This window comes from Puma concolor, chromosome F2, assembly GCF_028749965.1.
Source record: "Puma concolor isolate L17-30 chromosome F2, mPumCon1.1.hap2, whole genome shotgun sequence".
NCBI lineage: Eukaryota > Metazoa > Chordata > Mammalia > Carnivora > Felidae > Puma > Puma concolor.
Window position 1 is genome coordinate 42,177,059 of NC_141684.1, and position 24,747 is coordinate 42,201,805.

At 42.4% G+C, this 24,747-nt stretch overlaps 1 long non-coding RNA gene across 4 annotated transcripts in view; it reads left to right on the forward strand.

Moving 5' to 3' along the window:
• LOC147571984 (uncharacterized) overlaps nucleotides 1-24,747 on the forward strand; it is a 76,387-nt gene that overhangs the window by 44,284 nt on the left and 7,356 nt on the right. For 2 of the 4 annotated variants that reach the window (XR_015246610.1, XR_015246611.1), the window contains exon 5: nucleotides 16,115-17,267. This is a non-coding gene — a long non-coding RNA (uncharacterized LOC147571984). Of the gene's footprint in view, nucleotides 1-2,371; nucleotides 2,496-12,387; nucleotides 12,411-13,197; nucleotides 13,393-16,114; nucleotides 17,736-24,747 lie in introns of those variants that run through there. The other 2 variants (XR_015246612.1, XR_015246613.1) reach the window with 2 other exon arrangements.

A 24,747-nucleotide genomic window follows, 5' to 3' on the forward strand; every position in this document is an offset into this window, starting at 1 on the left:
TTTCAAAACTTTTTCATTATTCCAGAACTCCTGTACCCATTAAATAATCACACCCCATTTCCTCCTATCCTTAACCCCTTGCAACCTCTAATCTGCTTCCTATCTGTATGGATTTGTCTATTCTACATATTCTTAAAAAGGAATCATAAAATATGACCTTTTGTGTCTTGCTTCTCTCACCTAGCATCATGTTTTCATGGCCCATGCATGTTGTAGCATGTGTCAGTACTTTATTCCCTTTTATGGCTGAATGATATTCCACTATGTTGATATTTCATATTTTATTTATCCATTAATTAATAGATGGTGTATTTCACTTCATTTTATACTTTGGAGTATTTCATTTTATATGTGAGGAAACTAATGCAGATAATTGGATCGTTCAAAGCCAGGTTTCCTGGCTCCCAATCCAGTGCTCATTCCAGAAAATCCACTAGGTCCCATAACTTAAAAGTGCATGTTCATTTCTATCTAAAACATATTTATCAATCAGATTGTGCAATAGGGAATGAAGCTAAGAAATGCAACATAGATTCTAGGACCATCACCTCAGCAGCCTCCTCACTATTTGCTATTGCCTTTTACAGGCTTTTCCCAATTTCCAGGGAAAAAAGAAAAGTCAATAAAAAAATGGTCCTTTGCCGAACATAGTTCTCACTCTTGCCCCTGTCCCTTTCTCTGATTCTATGTCTCTCTTTTATGTTGTTGTCTGAACAAGCCATAGGTCATTAGAATGGGCCCGTGAGAGCTAAGACTGAGAAAAAAAGTTCCTGATTAAAAAGAAGTACATCAGAGGTCAACAGCCATCATCATTCAACTTCAGTCGCCAAGGCACAGGCTCCAGAATCCACAGGCCACATACGCAAATGTTAAGAAATTCATCCCAATTACTCTTGTCTACCCAATAGTTTTATACACTTAGATGAGGCACTTGGTGGGGAGATATTGTAGTGGAGGCTACTACATTATAATAATTATTTCTGTATATGGAGATTTTATTCAATTTTAACGTTTATTTATTTATTTATTTATTTATTTATTTTTGAGACAGAGAGAAACAGAGCATGAACAGGGGAGGGTCAGAGAGAGGGAGACACAGAATCTGAAACAGGCTCCAGGCTCTGAGCTGTCAGCACAGAGCCCGACGCGGGGCTCCAACTCATGGACCGCGAGATCATGACCTGAGCTGAGGTCGGCCGCCCAACCGACTGAGCCACCCAGGCGCCCCGATTTTATTCAATTTTAAAAGAAAACAACTTGAGACCCTATAACAAAGCAAATCTGTCCAGCTTTAGATCAAATTCCAAGAGTAGCCAACTTCTGTTTTTCAGTAGCTGGCCAGAGCATCTGGCCTTAATGAGCTCCACTGACATTTCTTCATCCCATATAGTGTAAAACAAAACCAATCCAGACTCCTTGATAAGCTTTACATGAGTTTTACAAATGGTTTCTCTAATGGTAAGCCAAAATCATTTTTTGTATTCTCTCCAGATAACTTTACTGTAACATATAGTAATGTGAGTCTTCTGTAAACTGTCAACCAACGCTCTATGATATAAAAATCAATATACTGTATATGCAAGTGAAACAGTGCATAGATTCTAACCTGGACCTACTAGGAGAACAGTCTCAATACATTAATCACAACACTGTGAAAATCTGTTCAGGCTGCTATAAAGAACATCATAGACTGGGTGGTTTATAAACAACAGAAATTTCTCACTGTTCTGGAGTCAGAGAAGTCCAAGATCAAGGTGCTGACAGATTGAGCGTCTGGTGAGGACTCACTCCCTGGTTCATAGACGGCCATCTTCTCACTGTGTCCTCAGACAGCAGATGATAGGGCAAGAGAGCTCTCTGGGGTCTCTTTTGTGAGGGCACTGATCCCATTCATGAGGGTTTCATCTTCATGACCTAATCACATTCCAAAGGCACCATCTCCAAAAGCCATCATATTAGGGATTAGGATTTCAACATATGAATTTGGGGGGGACACAAATATCCAGTCTATAGCATATAGTAAGGCTAATAACGTTGAATAAATTAACTCAGAAACATCACAATTAAATACCAGCATAGTAAGCCAGGCTAAGAGAAGGAGGCTGATATAAACAAGAAAATGTCAGAATTTACTGTGCAGAATACCAAATTGATGTTTCAAGCCCAGTGAGTTTTTTGCAGTTCATCTCTCATTTCCCCTCTGTCTCCAGCTTTCCTCTCTTGGGGTTTCCTATTCCAGGACTCAGTTAGCTAGCCAGCTTAAATCTGGGTACATCTGCCAGCCGGGAACTATTCCAGTCAATAGTGACTGCTGCTCCTCTTATGAATATTTGTGTGCTAAGAACTAATTCTAAACATATTCTAATTCCAGTGCACCTCCTATTCTAATGGTTTGCTCTGTCCTGGCGTGGCTGGAGACATAACGAGACCCAGAAATCAGCTCTTGGACAGCAGACCTCCTTCAGGGCAGGAAGCTCCAAGGGAGAGGAGTGAGTGTATGTCTAAAATGAAAAACCTGGTCTTTCCCTCCTGTTGTGGGAGGGGGGGAACCCTCAGTTCAGTCTGTCTCCTGAGTGTTTCTTTTACTACTCACACAAAACACTTCATTTCTGACACTTCTGGTCACCAAATGTGTGGGGGGAGGGGTTCCCCCAAAACAACAAGCAAGTCTCCAGCACCAGCTGGATGTCTTACAATTTGACTCAATCCTGACACTATCTAGCCAGAGACACACCCTCATTTCAGATGCCAGTTGTTAAGCCCAGGTTATTACCTGTGCTTCTGAACTACTGACTATTGATAGGAGGTTCCAGTGACCCCCTCCTTGGGGTTGGTTAATTTGCTAGAGCAGCTCACAGAACTCAGGGAAACCCTTACATTTACGAGTTTATTGAGGGATATGATAAAGTATACAGATGAACAGCCAGATAAAGAGATACATAAGGCAAGATCTGGGAGGATCCTGTGCACAGGAACTTTTGTCTCCATGGAGTTGTGGTGCAAAATCATCCTCCCGGGATGGATGTGTTCACCAGCCTGGAACCTCTCTGAACCCCACCCCCACCCCCAGTACTATTGGGATTTTTTTGGAGGCTTCATCACCGTAGGCATGATGAGTCATTAACTCTGTTTTCAGCCCTTCTCCCTTTTCAAAAGAATGGGGGAGGGGAGCAGAGCTGAAAATTCCAAACTTCTAATCATGGCTCGGTGTTTCTGGTGACCAGCCCTCAACCTGGAGGCACCCAGGGTTGCCTTCTTAGAATAAAAGACACTCCTATCACCCAGGAAATTGCAAGGATTTCAGGAGCCCTGTGTCAGGAACCAAGAGCAGACACCAGTGTATAGTTTTTATTATCTCACAATGTCCTACTATAATTTCTGAAAGAGACTAGGAGCAAAACACCAAGGCATATTAATACAGTACTAGGAAGAATGCATCTCTGATTTGCTTGTTCATCTGTAAGGGCGAACAAACCGAGAATAACCAGTACAAGTTGAAGAATACTGCATATAGTATGATTACATTGGCTTAAAATTTCAAAACTATATGTCCCCAGGGATATATCCAAATTTAGAAATACAGTAAAGAAATACATCAGAATGTAAACACCATCCTAGATAGTTGTTACTCCTAGGTAACAAAGAAGCAGTGCTTTCAGGGAAAGGCAAAGGAACTCAATGGTATCAGGAGTTTAATTTCTGAAGCTGAGTGATGGGTACAGGAGTGTTAGGAGCACCATCTGTTCACAATGGAGTTCCTTTTTTTTTTTTTTTTTTAGTTTGTCAGTTTTTTTTTTTAATTTTTTTTTTTTTCAACGTTTATTTATTTTTGGGACAGAGAGAGACAGAGCATGAACGGGGGAGGGGCAGAGAGAGAGGGAGACACAGAATCAGAAACAGGCTCCAGGCTCTGAGCCATCAGCCCAGAGCCCGACGCGGGGCTCGAACTCATGGACCGTGAGATCGTGACCTGGCTGAAGTCGACGCTCAACCGACTGCGCCACCCAGGCGCCCCGTTAGTTTGTCAGTTTTAACGATTAACAAAGTAAATGTTGAGAGACACCACCACATAAATGAGAGTTCTTTCCAGTCCTCAATTTGTCTGTTTCATGTGCCCAGTTAGTCTTTTTTTTTTTTTTTTTTTTTTTTGAGAGAGAGAGTGTGCATGCATGCAAGCAGAAGGACAAAGAGAGAGGCCAAGACAAAATCCCAAGCAGACTTCTTTCTGTCAGCATAGAGCTTGGCGCAGGGCTTGATCCCATGAACCTGAGCCAGATGCTTAACCAACTAAGCCACCAGGCGCCCCAGCATCTTTTCTTAATTGTGGTAAAATATACATAAGATTTACCATTTTAACCACACAGGTGTTCTTTTAATGATACTGGCTCACATGTGACAGGTGAATATCAACATGACACAGAAATGCAGTTGGTTCATACACAACTTTTCCAGTATGTTAGTATTTTGAAATGATCAGGGCAAACCTCACGAAGAGGAAGTGTTCATCATATTTGAGGACCCCAAGGAAAGAGCTGAAAATCCCACATCAGTGCCTTCCTTGAGTGGTTATAGGGGCTGGTTTTGTGGCTTCAAGAACCTCTGCATTTTCCACTGCCTGAAGCCGTCTGGGGAAGTTGGCAGTGCAGATGGCAAATTATGAAGACCCTTCTTATGTTTAAATAAAGTGATTCAAGAAAGTTAAATTGTATTTTTTATAAGTTTTTAAATTTATTTTGAGAGAGAGAGAGAGAGAGCAAGCAAGCAGAGGAGGAACAGAGAGAGGGAGAGAGAGAATCCCCAGCAGGTTCTGTGCAGTCAGCACAGAGCCCAACACGGGCCTTGAACCCACAAACCCCAAGATCTTGACCTGAGCTGAAATCAAGAGTTGGACGTCTAACCAATTGAGCCCCAAGAAAACTAGATTGTATTTTTAATTATGGTGATGAGCATCGTTTTGGAAGCAAATGCCTTTAAGGACCCTCATCTCTAAGGAGGAAACAGGGGTGCCAGGATACAGGCTGCAAAGAAAGGCCATGTGTTTGGTTGCAAATGCGAATGGAGAGTGAAGTGTGCCAGGATATTTATTAGGATGGTTATTTTTATTAGGGCTCTGCTTACAAACTTCATAAGATTTTGAGTGCCTGTTCTTAACTCTGTTCTTCCCATAAGCCCTTTTATTTGTCATGCATGATTTGGCTTGGTACTAGGTTTTTCAAAACTACAGAAGAATTGTTCTTGCTCTCTACATATACTTGTATATTCTAAACAAATTTTAAAAGTAAGAAAACCCTGTAATAAGGAGAAATAATCTAAGTAGGAGAGTAACTTCTTTTCTGTCTTCTGGGCTGATGTTAACCCAGGGGCGAGGCAAATCAAAATGGCTTAAACAATAAGGAAAATGTATTATTTCATACAACATAGAGTTCCAAACATAGGGTGGCACATGTAGAATAACATAATGATGTCTTTGAGGTCTGAGTCACTTTCCATCTTCTTCCTCTGCCATCCTTACCGTCTTGGCGTTCATCCTGAACTTGTGGCTTCTGGACACAAGATGGCTGCCATAGCTTTAAAACTCAGTGTCATGTAACTGTGTTCAAAGGCAAAAAGAAGTTTTTGCTTTAGAGTCTTTTTTTTATTAGGGAGAAAACTCTTTCCAGAAGTCCACCTGCAGATTTCCTTTCAGGTTTCTTTTGCCAGAGTTGGATCACGTGGCCATCCCCTAGCTGCAAGAGAGGCTGGTTAATTTTTAGCCTTTAGAGAGGGAGGCAGCTCTACCAGCAAGGAAAACACGATGGGAATGGCTCTTGGGTTGGCAACCAGCACTGTCAGCCAAGGTAGTAGGTGACCAGTCAGGTCTATCAGCAGACATAACCAATGCTTTACTCCATGATGTCACCTTTAAGATTATTCCAGTTCTTAAATGGTCTTTTCATCACAAAGTCTGTAATGTACCACACCCTCAAATTCACCCTATGCCTTTCTGCCTCCCATCTTTTGCACATTCAGTTCCCTCAGCCTGGGCTTCTGTCTCCTTCCCCATCTGCTTTTAGACATAGAGTCCACTCTTGAAGATGCCACTCAAACACCACTGTCTCAGTAAAACCTTCCAAATAATTGGTCATTCTTTGCAACTCTTTCCTCTGGTCTCCCATAGCATGGGGAAATTCCCCAACACAAGGTCTAGCAAAGGGTCTACAAAGGTTCAACAATTCTGGCGAATTGAATTGAACTGTTTTGCCTTCTGAGCTGAAGAAGCAAATTTAATAGAAAACAAGTTTCTCTTCATATTATAGTATTTGAGGGGATTTGAGTGAAGTGATATTGCACAAAGGAGCCACACTAAAAGTTTTACATTGTGTTTTTCTGTTTTACACTGTGCTTTAACTATAAAAATATTTCTTGCCCAAATTATTTAGGAAATTGACCTAAAAGCAGTTGTTTTCCTCTCCCAAATTATTGGAGTGACTGTTTTCACCCTTTCAAATTCTTTAACTTATAAGCACTGGTCTTTATCGATTTTTAACCTGCTTCTCAAAATTAGTAACATGTCAATAGTTGTTCAAGTTGGATGGTAGGTGCACGGGAATTCATTACACTACTCTACATTTGTGTATGTTTAGAATTTCCAAAAGTAAAATTAAAAACTAATTGGTTCTCCATGTTTCAGAACCTTTGAAGCTTATGGTTATGTATTTAGTAGAAAGTATAGTAGATATTCAAATATTACACATGGGAAATTAGTTTCCATTCAATTCAGACACAAAATCTGCAGTCTTTTTGGTAGGGTTTTCTTCTTTCCTTCCCCAGATTCAATGAGTCATGAAGCTTTATTCTTCCATTTACTTTTGGGAAAAAAGTGCCAATGCAGAGTATGAACATGTGCCAGCTCGTCAATGATGTTAAAAGTTCTCACTGTTGAGGGGCACTTGGGTGGCTCAGTCAGTTAAGTGTCCGACTTCAGCTCAGGTCATGATCGCATGGTTTGTAAGATCGAGCCCCATGTCGGGCTCTGTGCTGACAGCGAGGAGTCTGCTTGGGATTCTCTCTCCCGCTCTCCCTCTCTCTCTCTGCCCCTCCCCTGTTCATCCTCCCTGTCTTGCATGCTCTCTCTCTCAAAATAAACATTTTTAAAATGTTCTTTATTGTTGATATGTACTTTTTTCTTTTGATTAGATACTTCTGTGGCCATGTTGGGTCTTTGTCAGGTGGGTTCCAAGTGCGATGGTTTCACATTTGCTTAAGTAAGCTAGAGAGCTTTCATATAAGGGAAGAGGAGAAGGGAGAAGGAAAGAAAGAAAGAAAGAAAGAAAGAAAGAGAGAGAGAGAGAGAGAGAGAAAGAAAGAAAGAAAGAAAGAAAGAGAAAGAAAGAAAGAGAAAGAAAGAAGAAAGAAAGAAGGGAAAGAAAAGAAAAAGGAGAGGAAGAAGGAAAGAAAAGAAAAGGAAAAGAAAAAAAAAAGAAAAGACCTTTGACTCAGCTGACACCAAATTTTGGCAACAATAGTTAACCAAAGGCAAAATTAACCAAAATTCTTTTAGGTGAGATAACAACTTTACTCTTTATGTGATCTCAGTAAATGTGTCTTTCAGTTCATATGAAAGGAACTACAGAGGTTGCATTTTATCACATTTTTTTGTAGAAGATATACACAGCAGAGCTTCCTCCCTTGTTCCCTTTTTACAAAGTTCTGTCTGTCCTCCACGGCTTAGTTTAAATTCTGCTTCCTCTGTGAAACCCAAGATTGAGGTCTCTATTGTAATGAAAACAATTATTACAATCTTAGCCAACTTGTATTGAACTCTTACTATACCAGAGGCCACAAGTTGAAGAGCAATTATCTACCTACTCACCAAACTCATTTGGGAAGAATACCAAGAATAGAGTCCCAAGTCCTTCCTCTAGAGAGCCTAATTTGGTAGCTCTGAGGTGAGCCATGGAATTTCCACTTTAATAAGAACCTTCTGGTGATTCCTCAGCCCAGCTAAGTTCAGGGAACCAGGTGGAATGAATAAACCCTGGGCCCTGGACACCCTTTGGATGCAGACTGCCTGGCCTGCAGATTATGAAGATTCATTAGCTTCCTGTAAAATCCGCTGCTAAGTAGCTTTTATTGTGCTCAGGCTTCATGTGTATTCTTCTACTTAGTTCTTGCAACAACCCCATGAGAAAATTGTTATTATCTCCACTTTATAGTAGGAGAATCAAAACAGAGGCTGAGGGAGATGGTGACCTGCCCAAGATTATATTGAAAGCAGTGCCAGGAAATCCAGGTGTGCTATGTCCCGGAGCCGACTAGTGTTGTCAGAACCACAAGACTGAATGTTCACACTCTGCCTTTATGAATCTTCTCTTGATGTGAATGAGCCTGTTAAAGTTAGAGATATAATGAGTCTTAAGTTGGTTGGCTTCTCTGTATTACGGTGGGTCACCAGTGAGTTGGGACTCTTCTCAGCTTTGCAGCCAGAATCTCAAGGTTTCCAGTTTATGCAAACTCTAACAACTACTTGCTTAACCAAATTCATAGGAGGCTGACCAAGCACATGTAATGCTAGTATGTTCATGGACAACGGGAGGGTACCTACCTGAATATCAACCCAGTCAAGGGACTAAATCACAGGTCAGAAGATAGTTGGGTAAATCTGGAATCAGAAATAGGAGTGGGATGCCATGCGGCAATATTTTCATCATGCTAGGTTAAGCAAACAAATGACTGTTTCTGCATGGGAGGGATACATCTGTCCAACCAATAGGGGTGGAGGTCAAGAAACAGAGCTCTTATCAACTCTCTTAAGAAAGCACTGAATAAAAGGTAACAATTCTTATTTTCTAGTCTTCCTTTTAAAACAAATCTCCATAGGGGTGCCTGGGTGGCTCAGTCGGTTAAGCATCCGACTTCAGCTCAGGTCATGATCTCGTGGTCCATGAGTTCGAGCCCTGCGTCGGGCTCTGTGCTGACAGCTCAGAGCCTGGAGCCTGTTTCACATTCTGTGTCTCCCTCTCTCTCTGACCCTCCCCCATTCATGCTCTGTCTCTCCCTGTCTCAAAAATAAATGTTAAAAAAAAAAATTTAAAACAAATCTCCATAAGCACAGTTTGTAAAACTATCTTGATTATAAGCATCTAAGAGCCCAACTCACCTGGCTTACTGAAAATCTAAGTTGCAGAAGACCTGGCCTCACCATGGCCAGATTGGGCCAGATGGTTTGCTGCTTTCCATGTACTGTGTAATTCTCAGGCTCCACGTGGAAGCAAGATGGCTACAGCTACAGTTGCTGCAGCCACAAGGTCCAAGTACAACATGAAAGAAAAGGAGCCTCTTTACAGTGGCTTCAATTTAACTCGCTTAAATTACTTGCTCACCTTTGAACCAATCATGAGGCAAGAGGAATGTGAAATGCTGATTGGCATGGGCTTAGATCATGTGCTATTCCTCTTGAGGCAAAGGTGGAGCCCCAGACACTTCATGGGCTATGGAAGGATGGATGCCCAAACCAATAAAAGGCACTCTTGCTGAAAAAAATGGGAATAGAGGTAAACAAAGATCAACTAAACTATGGCTTCATGCCCAATACAGTTAAGGTATCAGGTGACAATGTTAGTTTTCTTCTGACAATAACCACAGGCACACCTTCCTCAGGTACCCCAGTCAGCTTCTTTGAGCTTGGGTATCTCTCACAAACCATTTCTTAACATGGGCAATTTCTTCAGTGGACTAAACTCCTTCAACATGAGTAGTTCGACTTCCCCAGCATTATAAAATAAATAAATAAATAAATATATATATATATATATATATATATATATATATATATATATGTATATATATATATATATGTATATATATATATATATATATGTATATATATATATATTTCATCCCAGTCTGTTTTCCATGGATAAAGTTTGGTTTTTGTCAAAAAACCTTGTTTTACATTGTTGTCATCCTCCTACACATATTTCTACTTTTCTCCTTAGCATTATATCATGAACATCTTTCCAGATTATTACATAGACTTTATGAGTGTAATAACTTTTTATAAAAATATTTTAAGGAGCACCTTTTTATAAAAATATTTTAAGGAGCACCTAATATTTTAAGGTGGCTCGGTCGGTTGAGTGTCCGACTCTTGATTTTGGCTCAGGTCATGATCTCACAGTTCATGGGATCGAGCCCCATGTTGGGCTCTGAGCTGACAGCAGCAGGGCCTGCTTAGGACTCTCTCTCTCTCCCTCTCTCTCTGCCCCCCACCCCCATGCTTGCCCGAGCTCTCTCCCTCTCTCTTTCTCAAAATACATAAATAAATATTTTAAAAATATATTTCAAAAGATTATTACAAAAGTAATATGTTTGTGGGGGGAAAATTCAAATAACACAGAAGTGTGTAAAGTTAAAAAGTAAAATCATCAGGTTTAAGAATGTGACCTAAACTCATGCTGAAATCTCTACCTCCTTATAAGACCCTGAGAAGAAATTTTAAAGATACGAAAAGGAAGGAAGGGACGGAGGGAGAAAAGTAAAAACAATATAGCCACTCCTGGAAGTAAGAAAGGCCCCTCTCCATAATGGCTGAGCAGCATTCCTTAAGGAAGGGGAGATGGGAAACCATGTGAGGAGCTGAGGCCCCCCATCCCGGAACCTCCACATGGGCATTAACATATCCAGGCCACAGCGGACTCAGGGTGGAGGCAGAGATACAGTCCAGGTAGCAGGTGAGCTCACCCAGCCTCTGAAAAAGGCCAGCACCATCCAAAAGAGACAGAAACCTCCACAAAAGGAGGACCTTGCACTTGAGAAAACACAGATACCAGAACAATGAGGATGTGAAAATTAGGGATTTCAGATCCTCAGAGACACAGTTCTCAGTCTCCATTCTGGAATAGCCCGGGAGCTTTTGCAGATCAAGATACCCACTGCTCCCCAGACCACATTTAACTGCTCCCTAGACTTCACTAATCCCCAGTTAAGTCAGAATTTCTTGGGACTCAAGCATCAGTATTTTTAAAGTTTCCAGGTGATTCCAGTGTGCAGGCAAGGTTGATTTCAGCTATCCAGTAGGGAATCACATTCATGAAATGAAAACAGAAGGCTTAGGGCGCCTGGGTGGCTCAGTCGGTTAAGCGTCCAACTTGGGCTCAGGTCATGATCTCGTGGTTTGTGAGTTCAAGCCCCTCATTGGGCTGTCTGTTCTCAGCACAGAGCCCACTTTAGATCCTCTGTCTCCCTCTCTCTCAGCCCCTCCCCCACTTGTGTTCTATCCCTCTCTCTCTCTCTCTCTCAAAACTCAACATTAAAAAAAGAAAACAGAAGGCTATAAAACAACAACACATGATCCTAAGAAAGAATCAGCTAATGATGCTGAAAATAAAATAAAATAAAATTGTAGACAGAAAAAAATTAATAACCTGAATATCTGACTGGAAATGACCTGAAGGCAGTCCCTTCAGATGAGCCATGTCCCAGCATTCGTTCTGCCTCTTTCCTCCCCCAAGCCCTCCCTCCCTCTCTTTCTCTATTCCCAATCTTAGATCCTGTAAATATAGTCAAAAGAGCACCATATAAAACTCTAGCAAACACGAGCAACAAAAAAGTTTCTGGGAGACCAGCAGCTGCAGGTCACAGGAGTTCTGTGAAACTGCCTTGGCTCCCCTTTGCCTGAGCCTTGGTGGGATTCAAACTCAGGGCCTGGGAGGCACACCTGGAACTTTCAGTGAGGGTACAAATGGGGAAGCCTTGAATGAAGGAATAGTTCAGTAGACATCTCACTGTGCCTTCATCTACTCTTTTCTCCTCCCACACCTCCCTCCTAGGAAGATAAAATCTGGCAAAAATGATCAATTAGGACAGCTTTAACGGGGAAAATAGACTCAAGAAAGCCACCTGCAGCATGTGGATGAAAGGGGACCCTCCATCCCACCCATCCCCCCTCTCTGTCTCTGCTGGCCCCAGCAGCATCAGGGCGGGCAGAGAAAGGCTTGCTCTATCCTACGGACAATTTAGCATTTGCATGACACAGGTGGGGCTGGCAAGCACCCCACACAGTAAATTTGGAAGGCCAGAAAGACAGCAGTGAGGAGCTAGAGTTTTGGAAACAAACCTGGGTTTGACTTCCTGGCTGCCACTTACTCGTTTGGGACCTTGAATGCCTTGGGTTTCAATTTCAGGTCAATGCTTGAGGCAAATGTCTTCACTGGGGCATTCAGAGACTCAGTACCTGTTCTGGTGATAATATCGCCCACCTCCTAGCATAGGGCTAGAGATTAAACTAGATAATGTAAAGCCCCTAGCACAGGGGAGGTACTCAACAGATGGTCAGTCATTCTGCCCTTCTGAAGGAATCCCTACAATCAAGTCTCAGTTACTAACCGGAAGCTGTTCTCTCTCTAGGACCTGAGAGCTGAAACACACAGGTGAGATCTGTAATATTCTCCAAACTATTTATAAGCATGTGCTCTTGCTATGCACATATGTTTCACATAGTTATAATGCCCTATGGATATCTATTTTTAGGGATGTAAAAATATCTGGATTTATACAACTTTCTCCAGATGTTTTTATATACACTGGATTTAATTTTATCCACAATAAAGGGAGTGAATTTAGTTTGGGAGGGACCATTAGCACTTTCAGTCTACAAAGACCCTCTGAAAAAGATAGTTCCATCCACCGATAAACTTGCCTCTGAAGGATCTTGGGCTGGGATCTTGCTGATGAAATATTAATCTGCATGAGACTTCTATTTGGAAGTATATCAAGACACTCCTTGCAAAGATTTTTTAATTAAACTTTTTATTTTGAGATAACTGTAGATTCATATGCAATTATAGGAAGTAATACAGAGAGATCTCCGGTATCCTTTATCGGTTTCCCCCAATGGTATAGCATCTTTCAAAACTCTAGTACAGGATCAGAACTGGGATATTGACTTTGAAAGAGTCAAGATACAGAACATTTCCATTGCTGCAAGGATCCCTCTTGCTGCTTTTTTCATAGCCACACCCACCTCTGGCCCCAGCAGAGGCCCCCAGCAACCTCTAATGTGTTCTTCTTGTCCATAATTTCATTCTTGTCATTTCAAGAATGTATAAATGGAATGATACAGTATGTAACTTTGGGGTTAGCTTTTTTTCACTCAGCATAATTCTCTGGAGATTCATCCAGGTCATTGATTTTATTTATTTTCTTAATTTTTCTAAGTGCTTATTTTTGAGAGAGAGAAAGAGAGCAGGAGAGAGTGGAGGGGCAGAGAGAAAAGGAGACAAAGGATCCGAAGCAGGTTCTGTGCTGACAGCAGAAAGCCCGACGCAGATCTCGAACTCACAAACCATGAGATCGTGACCTGAGCTGAATGAAGTTGGACGCTTAACTCACTGAGCCACCCAGGTGCCCCAGGTCATTGCTTTTATCAATAGTTTGTTCCCTTTTGCTACTGAGTAGTTTTCCATGCACCACAGTTTGTTTAAACATTCACACATTGAAAGACGTCTGGGCTATTACAAATAAATCTCCTGTAAACATTCATGTGTGGGTTTCTGTGTGACTATGAGTCTTCATTTCTCTAAATGCTTGGGAGTGCAATTGCTGAGTCATGTGATAGTTACATGTTTAGTTTTAAAAGAAATGGCCAAACTAGTTTTCAGAGTCGTTGTGCCATTTTACATTCCTACCAGGAATGTATGAGTGGCCCAGTTTCTCTGCATCCTCATCAGAATTTGTTATTGTCACTATTTTTGTTTGTTTGTTTGTTTGTTTAGTCATTCTGATAGGTGTACATAATATTTCACTGGGTTTTTTTTTTAATTTTTTTTTATTTTTTTTTTTAATTTTCTTTTTCAACGTTTATTTATTTTTGGGACAGAGAGAGACAGAGCATGAACGGGGGAGGGGCAGAGAGAGAGGGAGACACAGAATCGGAAACAGGCTCCAGGCTCTGAGCCATCAGCCCAGAGCCTGACGCGGGGCTCGAACCCACGGACCACGAGATCATGACCTGGCTGAAGTCGGACGCTTAACCGACTGCGCCACCCAGGTGCCCCTTTTTAATTTTTTTTAATGCTTATTTATCTTTGAGAAAAAGAGAGAGACAAAGCACAAGCAGGGGAGGGACAGAGAGAGGGAGACACAGAATCCGAAGCAAGCTCCAGGCTCTGAGCTGTCAGCACAGAGCCCGATGGGGGGCTCAAACCCACAAACTGCAAGATCATGACCTGAGCCGAAGTTGGATGCTTAACCCACTGAGCCACCCAGGTGCCCCAATATTTCACTGTGGCTTTAATTTGCATTTCCATAATGGCTAATGATGTTGAACATCTTTTCATGTGTTTCTTTGCCATCTGTATTCCTCTTTGGTGAAGTGTTTCTTCATTTTACCCATTTTATAATACGATTTACTTTTTATTGTTGAGTTTTGAGAGTTCTTTTATATTCTAGATACTGGTCCTTTGTGGAATATGTGATTTGCAAATATTTGCTCCTGTGTTGTAGCTTCTCTTTTTATTCTTTTAACAGGGTCTTTCTCAGAGCAAGTTTGTAATTTTGATGAAGTTTGGTTTAACCATTTTTCCCTTTACAGATGATAGTTTTGGTGCAAGTCAGAGAATCCTAGATTCTGAGATTTTTCTCCTTATGTTCTTTTCTAAAAGTGTTGTAGTTTCACATTTAAGTCCATGAGTTAATTTTTGTGTAAGGTGTGAGACATAGGCCAAGATTTGGGGGTTTCTTTTTTGGTTTTGGTCTGTGATTTCTAATTGTTCTAGCAACATTTGTTGAAAAGGTTATCTGGGCCACGAGGCATGGGAGGAAGGGTGTGCCTTCCTTGCAGCACAGCACAGCCATCCCTCTGAGGGGATGCCACCACTTGGGGCCCTGCAGGGGCATGCTAGCTCATAGGGCTCCTCCAGGAAATGTCTTCCTGCACCCACATTCCTCACTCACCTCCACCTCTCCAGGAACACTCAGCATCATCTGTCACTTCACTGGGCTTAGGCTTTCCTTAAAGAATGGAAGAGCTACTGGGTTCAGGCGCCCATGGACTTCCCAGCCCACAAGAATCCCTCAAGCCACAGGCGTGAGCGAGCCTGGCTCCCTGCTTGAAAGGGGGAGAGAAGGATGCCTAGAGAAAGAGGAAACATAAATGAATACTTCAGTATTTTGTCACAGAACTATTTTACATGCTAGTTTTTACTTCTGATGATTGCCTTATTAACAAGTGATAGCAAGAAAAAATCAGCAGTTACTTTTATTTTATTAATATTTTTGTTTAACAAGCAACATATATAGCAGGTATCATATACCAGGTGCTGCTCAGAGCTGTTTATGAATACTAATCCATTTGGGGCACCTGGGTGGCTCAGTCGGTTGAGCACCCAACTCTTGATTTCAGCTCAGGTGATGATCTCATAGTTCGTGAGATCAAGCCCCATATCAGACTCGGTGCTGAAAGCCTGGAGCCTGTTTGGGATTCTCCCTCTTCCTCTCCCTCTTGTGTGAGTGCACACTCTCTTTCTCTCTCTCAAAATAAATAAATAAACATTAAAAAAAATGAATGCTAACCCATTTAGTTCTCATAGCAACTTTATAAGGTAGGTCCTATAATTGTCCCCATTTCACAGATGAGGAAAAAACGATGACACAGAGAAATTAAGTAACTTGCTCAATCAAGGTCACACAGCTGGTAGTGGCAAAGCCAGGATTTGAACCCAGTTTGTCTTTAAACAGTGCAATCCTAATTACAATGGCAATTCCTGAGAATTCCTCTTGAGAATTGAATTTTTTAAATGTACTTATTTTTGTAATTAGAAGCTCATTTTCCTTTAGCTTGACCTTTATGATCAATTTTAAAGATCACGTCTCTGTTCTCTAAATCTGTCTTGCATGCTATTGACTAAAAATCACTTAATCATTTTGAAAAATAACCTCTTTCATCTTTTCAGAAAACAGCTTTCCAGTAGAGCTTTCTCCCTGATGCTATCAGAGCCACTATTTTTCTTATTTAGCATTTGTCAAATGGCTGCAATTTGATATGTGGGGGAAGCAAGGTTGAGGTGACACTTGCCAGAAAATAAATAATAGCTGGTTGGTTTCACAACTAACAACACCATTCTTCAATTTTCAGGTGAGTCAGAATTTTTAAAAACATATGTGAAATACACATAAAGGACTAGAGAAATAGAAGTTATGGCTGTCTGCGCTCTTCATCCATGAGAACCCTGAAAACAGAAGCATTCCCACCAGCCTGACCCTGACATCACAGCAAGAACCTCCAAAACCAGTCTTTGCCAAATCAGTAGGATAGAGAAGCAACCGCAGAGGAAAGGAAAGGACAACAATGACCCATACGTTATTGCCCAAGTGCTTTTGAGCAAAGGCCTGTGGAGGCAAGATTGCGCCAAACCTGTTCCAGGAAATTAGATAACACGTATTGTTTGGAAGCTTCAGCTCTATCCTCCAATTCCATTAGCTATTCCTTGACTCTCAATCCTTTGGGGGTCAGGGCCACGTCAACTCCAGCGCTGGGGTCTCCAAGAAGAACTCAACTGACAGCTACGACTGCCCACCCAGCACCCGATCACTTGGACCCTAGGGCTGCAGGTCTAGGCAGGGCCCCCGAAGGCCCAGCTATGTGGCTGGTGTTCACTTGGTGGCTCATTTTTGCTCTGATATTTTGGGATCCCAATTAATGTTCATACCTTTTGAGACTTTATTATTTACTCCCAAAGAACAGTTTGTTTGTTTTTTAAGTTTTGGTTAGATGCAGACTCCTCAAGGGCAGAAATTTCTGAATTATCTTTGTAATCCCAGGACTTGACACGTGGAAGCCAGCACAGAGGACAACAAAGAAAGAAAGGTAGCCAGTCTTCCCGAGAGACCTGGAGGGAACATTTTGATAGGTCTCCTTTCTTCTATAAATGTTTTTCCCAGGGGTGAGAATATAAAGTATGTACAATTTGCAATCCTACTTTTTGCTTTCAATTAATGTGATACAGGCATTTTCCTGTGTGCTATCATCTGAATAATTGAGCCTCCCACCCCAGATTTACATGTTGAAAACTTGATGCTCTAGGTGGTAGTATTAGGAGGTGGGGCCTTTGGTCAGTAGGCCATGAGGGTGGAGCCTTCATAAATGGGATTAGTGTTCTTATAAAAGAATCCCCAGACAGCTTGCTTCCCTCTTTTACAATGTGAAGATATCACAAGTGTGCGACTTGAAGAGGACCCTTACCCGACCATGCTGGCATCCTGATCTTGGACTTCCAGCCTCCAGAACTGTAAGAAATAAATTTCCGTTGTTTATAAACAACCTAGTCTTGGGGCGCCTGGGTGGCTCAGTCAGTTACGCGTCCAACTTGCATCCAGCTTTGGCTCAGGTCATGATCTTGCGGTTCGATTCGTGAGTTCGAGCCCCGCATCAGGTTCTGTGCTGACAGCTCAGAGCCTGGAGCCTGCTTCAGATTCTGTGTCTCCCTCTCTCTCTCTCAAAAATAAATAAACGTTAAAAAATTTTTTTAAACAGCCTAGTCTCTGGTATTTTCTTACAGCAACCCAAATGCACTAAGATACTGTGTTACCATAAATTCTTCCCATTTTTGTGTGTGTGTGCATGTGGTGTGCATGTGATTAATATTAACATTTGTGTGAAAGTACCAAAATTTTCTAAGCCATTTTTTGGTGTTCAGCATTTGGATTATTTCCTCTTACTGTTGTAAATAAAACTGTGGCCAGCTCTTTCATCTGCAGTGTGGCTTAGTTTCTTAGGATTCTCTAAACTGGAATTGCCGGGTTAAAGGGAATAAACAGCTTTTGCTAATTTGATAGTTTAAAACACGTCATCTTGTGGTTTCAGTCTGTATTTCTTTCCTTGCTAATGGTGCCAGACATTTTTCTCTATCTTTGTTTACTAGCTATAGTTCCTCCTTTGTGAATTGTCTGTTTGTGTCCTTTGTCCATTTGCCTATTAGGGTCTTAATGTTCTTCTTACCGATTTGCATGAGTTTTTTTCCATTTAAAAAAAATTTTTTAAGTTTATTAATTTATTTTAAGAGACACAGAGACAGAGAGAGCACGAATGGCGGGGGAGGGGCAGAGGGAGAAGAAGAGAGAGAATCCCAAGCAGGCTCTGTGCCAGCAGCACAAAGCCTGATGCAGTACTCGATCTCATGAACTGTGAGATCATGACCTGAGCCGAAATCAAGAGCTGGCCACTCAACCGACTGAACCACCCAGGTGCCCCAAGTTTTTTTTCCATTTTAAAGATTCTAAACCTTTTCATATTTTCTGAAAACAATTTCCCTCTTTCTGTGGCCTGGGTTTTAATGCTATAGTGTTTGTTTATTGATATAGAGATTTTCTACTTTGTATAACTTAATAAGTGCTTTTCCCCTGTACTTCTATTGTTTCTCACATTGAAATTCTTGAAAGAGGGTCATATGGGTGGCTCTGTCAGATGAGCATCAAACTCTTGACTTTGGCTCAGGTCATGATCTCATGGTTCATGGGTTTGAGCCCCATGTCAGGCTCCATGCTAACAGTGCAGAACCTGGTTGGGATTCTCTCCCTCCCCCTCTTTCTGTCCCTCCCCCACTCTATCTATCTCTATCTCAATATACATAAATAAACTTTTAAAAAAGAAGAAATTCTTGGAAGAGAAGCTCATACCCAGGTTGCTTTTTTAAACTCCACTATTTTCCAAAATCCACCATCATCCAGCTGTTGAGTCTAAGACTCTTTGCAAGCTGTTCTCTGTAAATTCACCAATGATCTTCTACGACCTTTGAAATCTTATGGCCCCCACGTGACCTGGAAGCATCTGGAAGGTGGAGAGCACCTCTCCCCGTGACCTCCAAGGTGGACCCTGTTGATTTTACCTCCCTAGCATCATCTGCTGTTTCTCATGGGCTGCTCCTTCTCAGTCCCCTTCACCAGACCCTCCTTATCCTCCTAATCCTCCTAATCCTCCCATTTCCAAAGGTTCTGAGAGATGTCTCCTCTTGTTCATTAAGTCTTATTCCCCAGGTGATTAATCTCATTTAGTCTTGGCTATAAATGCCAACTCCATGCTGGTGACTCCCAAATTTCCATTGCCGACCGGGACCTCACCCCTCAACTCCATACTCCCAACTTCCTCGGCACCATCTCTACTAGGATATATAACAGGCATCTCAAACTTCACACGTGGCCACAAGACCAAAGTCAAATCTTTGATTTACTCTCCTAGACTTGTCCTCCCTATCCCAGCAAAAGGCAACTTCAACCTTATAGATACACTAAAAACTTTGGAGTTATCTTTGACTCCACTCTGTCATACCCTAAATCTCCAGTCTATTAGAAAATCTTATCAAATGTATCTGGAATCCAATCACTTTTCACTTCCACCCAATCCAAGATCTGTCACCTGGGCTACTGCAGTAGAATCTCAACTGGTCTTCCTGCTTTCTCTCTTGGTCCTTTCACCATCTGTTCCCCATACCACAGCCTTTTAAAAGGTGTCACAGCACGGCTTGGAACCTTCCAATAAAGTCTTTACCACATCCCGTAAGTCGGCACATAATCTGTCTCCCACCTCACCTTTTTGACTATTTTCTCCCTTGCTTACTCCACTCCAGCCAACTTGGTTGTATGATTCAGTCAAGATAACCAAGCATGCTCCTGTCTCAGGAAGTTTGCACCTGTTCTGCACTCTACCTGAAATGCTCTTCCACAGATACCCTTGCTGCCTCGTCTACTTCAGTCTCTACTCAAATGTCATCTCATGAAAGAGGCCTTCCTTTACTCTGCTTTATTTTTCTCCATTGCGCTTGTTGTCACTTACATATGATATATATATTGTTTATTGTCTCTCTCCACTGACTAGAATATAGCTCTATGGTAGAAACCTTAAAGTGGTTTCCCATGATCCTGACCTCCCCGTATGCCTGCCCTTAGATAATCCCCTCCCCTTGAGTGTGAGCTGAACTTAGTGACTTATTTCAAAACAAACAGAATGTGGAAAAAGTGATTGGACATCACTTCTAAGATTAAGTTACAAAAGACTAACTGCTATCCTGCTTCTTGACCTCTAGCCCATTGGAAAGGCCCACATTGCAATGAGTTGATGTCTCTGGCCAACAGCCAGGAAGACATGAGGCTAACAACTACATTGAGTGAGCTGGGAAATAGATCCTCTTCTAGCAGACCTTGAGATGACTATGGCCTTATGTGAGACTTCAAGTCAGAGGCACCCAGAGTCCCCAAGTCATGCCCAAATTCCTGATCCACATAAACATAATAATAATAAATATTATTTATATAATAATAATAAATGTTTGTTTTAAGCCCTGGGTTTTGGAGAAATGTGTCACACAGCAGTAGCTGACTAAACAAGATCCAATGGAGCAGGATTACTATTTGTTTTATTCACATTATCCCCGACATCTAGAAAAGGCACACAGTAGTTACTTGGGATTTTTCTGAATGAATGAATGAGTTTCAGTTGTGCTGGGAAGATGGTCTGTTTTGCTCAGGACAGTGAGGTATGCCTATGTGAGTACCAGAAACTACTTCAGCCATTTAATTACCATTTGTTAAGCCATCCTGAATGCAAGGCCAATACAGAGGGGGCAGAGCCAAGAAAATACATTCGCAGAGTCAGAGACCCAGGGAACACACCTGGCCTACCTGGGAAATTTTTTGGTTACTTGAGCAAAGTTTAAACTAGCTTGGGCTGAGTTCTCAATTCTTTGAAATGAAAAGCATCCTAACTATTACAGTTTTTATAGCATCATTCTCTCCCCTGCCCCAAAATATTCTTTATTTTTTTCTTTCCTCTGCCTACCCCCTTAATGGCAGAGATTACAGTTGTGTATGCAGTTTCCATTCTCCCTTCATCTCTATCAAGAGAACGTGATTTGGTTAAAGGAATAAGAGGCCTAGCTAAAGAACTACATTTCCCAGCCTCCTTTGAAGATAGGGCATGTGACTGAGTTCTGGCTAGTGTAAGCAAACATTATGGGGTGGGTCTTCTGGAAAGACATTCTTAAAAGAGGCTCACTTGGCTGTCCTCTTCCGCTCTCCTGCTGCCTGAAATGTGATGGTGGGACCTGATGTGGCCATTTTATGATTGAAGCAAATTTGAGGATGAAACACACACACACTAAATATGGTGGAAGAAAAGAGAGGGCCTATGTCTCTAATGAAGCCAACATACTAACCCTGAGAACCCCACCTCAGAACTTCTGTGATGAGAGAAATACAAATCCTAATCTTGTTTTTTCTGTTCTCCATAGCATAGCTGACATAGCCCTTAAATATGAACTTCCCCAGAATCTGTCCTTGTCTTCTCTTTTCATGCACACACCTTTACCAGCTGACCTCATCTGCTCCCATGACTTCAAGAATCTCCATGACTTCTATGTAATAAAGACTCCCAAACTGATGCCTGTGCCTCCTGCCAGTTTTCCAGACTCCAGACCCAGAGTCACAAGTGACTCCTGATATCGCCACTGGATGGCACTTTAGAAGCATTGGGGGGATCGCATGGATTGTGGTGTCAGGTAGATATGTTTTCCAATCCTGACTCCACAACTCTGAGTAACCTGGAGTGAGCAACGGCATCTCTGAGCCTTAGTTTTCTTACCTGTGAAATGAACATAGTAATACTACTTCATAGGGTTTTTTTGAAACAAATATATGTAAAACAGTGCTTGTCATATAACCAGCCCTAAATACCTTTAATTCTCTCCTTCCTGTCACCCATCTCCACCCCCTACCCATGTCCATTCTCTTCTTCTTACCTTCAGGTACATGTCTTCACCAACTACCCATTCTCCCAAGATAGAAATCTCAGAATCTTCTTCAGCTTCTGTTGGTCCCCATCCTTCCCTCATAGCCAATCAGTGACCAGATTCTGTTGACTTTATCCTACAACTGTGATCGTGCTCTTCTATCTCCAGTGTTACTCTTACCAGCCCTTACCTGGCTTCTTTCTATGGCCAACCATAGGCTCTTCACAACGTAATCTTCCACCTTTCTATCAGAGTTGTCCCTTTGGGAAACAAAACACAAAACAAAACAGGATCTTGTCTCTGCATAGCTTATGGACCTCTCCTGAATTTTGTTGCCTACAGAATAAAATCCAGATTCAAGAAATGGTCATCCGAGGCTGTCCCATCGCATCCCATTCAGCTTCTTGCTCCTCTCTCCCCAGGAACTCACCATTCTCCAGACATATTAGGCCATTTCCTGACTCTGTCTTCACAGCTTTTGGGATGTGTATGTTCCACCCTTGATCCTTTAAGCCACACCGTCACCATCAATAGGTGGCCCAATAACAGTTCGAAAGTTTAAAACGTTACTCCCTGCGCTTCCCCCTTTTCCTCCACCCATTCTAAAAGAATCTGTTCTTAGTCTCAGGGGAGGTTAGGCAGGTGGACAGCAGAGTTGGCCTGGAGACACTGCCCTCCTGGCTTGCATTTCCCAAGCCCTAAGCCCACTGAGCTGAATAGGTGAGAGTGTGCCCCTGGAGGAAGCAGGGCCAGAGGGAGGTATTTCCCTAAAACCAAGATGAGATGCCTGGGCCTGGGGAGAGGAAAGAGGTCTCTGGGACCCACCAGCATCAGGGAACCTGTGCCCTGCTTTCTAGATGCACCAAAAGGTATAGCAGGCACTTGGTGGGATTACCCATGATACACCAAGGAGAAGGGATTCTACAGCCAGGGTTTTGTGTCATTGAGACAGTGGTGCAGGGCCCTGCAGGCTGAATAGCACACCAGGATTTTAGCACAGCCGTGGGTGTGGGGGGAAGCCCCAGGAAGGACTAAGATTAATTTCATACAAGCCTAATAAGATAGGGCCTGGGGCTGAAATGAAGCTGAATGATAAGAAATGAAATGGGGTATTTAGTGCTCAGAATTTCTTACTTCCTTGAGAAGCAAGCCTTGACCCATCTTCTTGGGCTCCTGCCCTGCCCCTCCCCACTTGCCCTGTGATCTCTTGCTCTTGTCTTTCTGCCCCAGATTTCTGGCTCCCTAGACCTGCTGTCAGGGGTTTTGGCCAACCCTCACAACTTCCCTCCTGGTCCTTTGGACTTTGAGCTTCCTGCAGAGCTATTGACTCTGCCAGCAGCTTGTTCCAGCATGCCCCCACCCAGCTAGGCCAGCCTCTGGCCCTGAAGGATAGGGGTGAGAAGGGACACAAGCCCAGAAAGCTTTTTTTCTCTTCTCTACCTGGCAGAACTTTACTTATCCTTCAGGGCTTTGCTCAAATGTCACCTCCTGGGAGCCTCCCCTGACCTCCCTAGGCAGCGTTCTTTCTCTGGGTTTCACAGCATCTTGCTCATACCTCTGTGCTTGTCACAATGTATTATTATACATGTATTTACCCTGTGGCTTTTTCACCTGGAGTATGAACACTTTGGGGATAGGAACCATGTCTCATTCACCTGGCACAGTGTCAGCTGAAGAACAAGGCCTCACAAATGCTTGTTAAACGTCATTTCTCATGCCGTCCCCTAGACTCTCATGCACCATTCTATCCTGTTCCTCTGTATCCTGTATTGGGTAGGGATGCATCTGGCTGCAAGTAACAGAGAACCTGACTACAGTGGCCTAAGTAGAGATTTATTTTTCTCACACAGAAACAAGTCTATAGGTAAGCAACTCAGAACTGTCAGACACAAAGCTGCTTCATATCTTTCTATCCTGCTGGGTTTTTTTTTTTTAAGTTTATTTATTTATTTTGAGAGAGAGAGAGCAGGGGAGGGGCAGAGAGAGGGAGAGAGAGAATCTCAAGAAGGCTCAGTGTTCTCAGCACGGAGCACAGAGCCTGACTCAGGGCTCAAACTCACAAACTGTGACATCATGACCTGAGCCGAAATCAAGAGTCAGACGCTTAACTGACTGAGCCACCCAGCATCCCTATCCTGCTGGTTTTAATGTGTTGGTCCTAAGATGACTACTTTACCTCTGAGCATCACATATCAGTTCTAAGCAGGAAGAATTAGGAAGGGTGAAGAGCCAAGTATAACCCTTTGCATCAGGAAAACACAGGTTTTCCCAGAAAACTTCTGCTTATATCTTATTGTCCAGAACTGTGTCACATGACCACCCCAAGCTGCAAGGAAAACTGAGAAGGGAGGGGTAGGCAAGGGAGAAAGTGGAGGAGCAAGGGTGTGAATGAGAACATCCTTGGGCCCAACCCCAGGCCTATGGACTCACAAATGCTGGAGGTGGAGCCCAGCATTCTGTGCTGTAATGAGCCTCTGAATGATTCCGATTCAGCTGAAGTTGGAGAACCCTAGTCCTATATTATGGCCAGTTGTATGGTAAGGAAAAAGTCCTAGACTGGAATTGAAATTGCCCTTTTTTTCTTTTTAATGTTTATTTATTTTAGAGAGAGAGCAAGTGAGCAGGGGAGGGGCAAAGATAGAGGGACAGAGGATCCAAAGACGCAGGCTCCATGCTGACAGCAGAGAGCTTGATTTGGAGCTCAAACTCACAAACTGTCAGATCATGACCTGAGCCGAAGTCAGACACTTAAACGACTGAGCCACCCAGGTGCCTCGCCCATTTTTTAAATATAATTTTTGCTACAGGCCAGCCAGGAAACCACAGTTTTCTGATCTATAAAATGGGAATAATAAAGGTTGTCCCAACTTTATTCACTGAATTGTTGTGAAGACCAATTTAAATATTGCAGATGAGGGGCACCTGGGTGGTTCTGTCAGTTAAACATCTGACTCTTGATTTCAGCTCAGGTCATGATCTCATGGTCTGT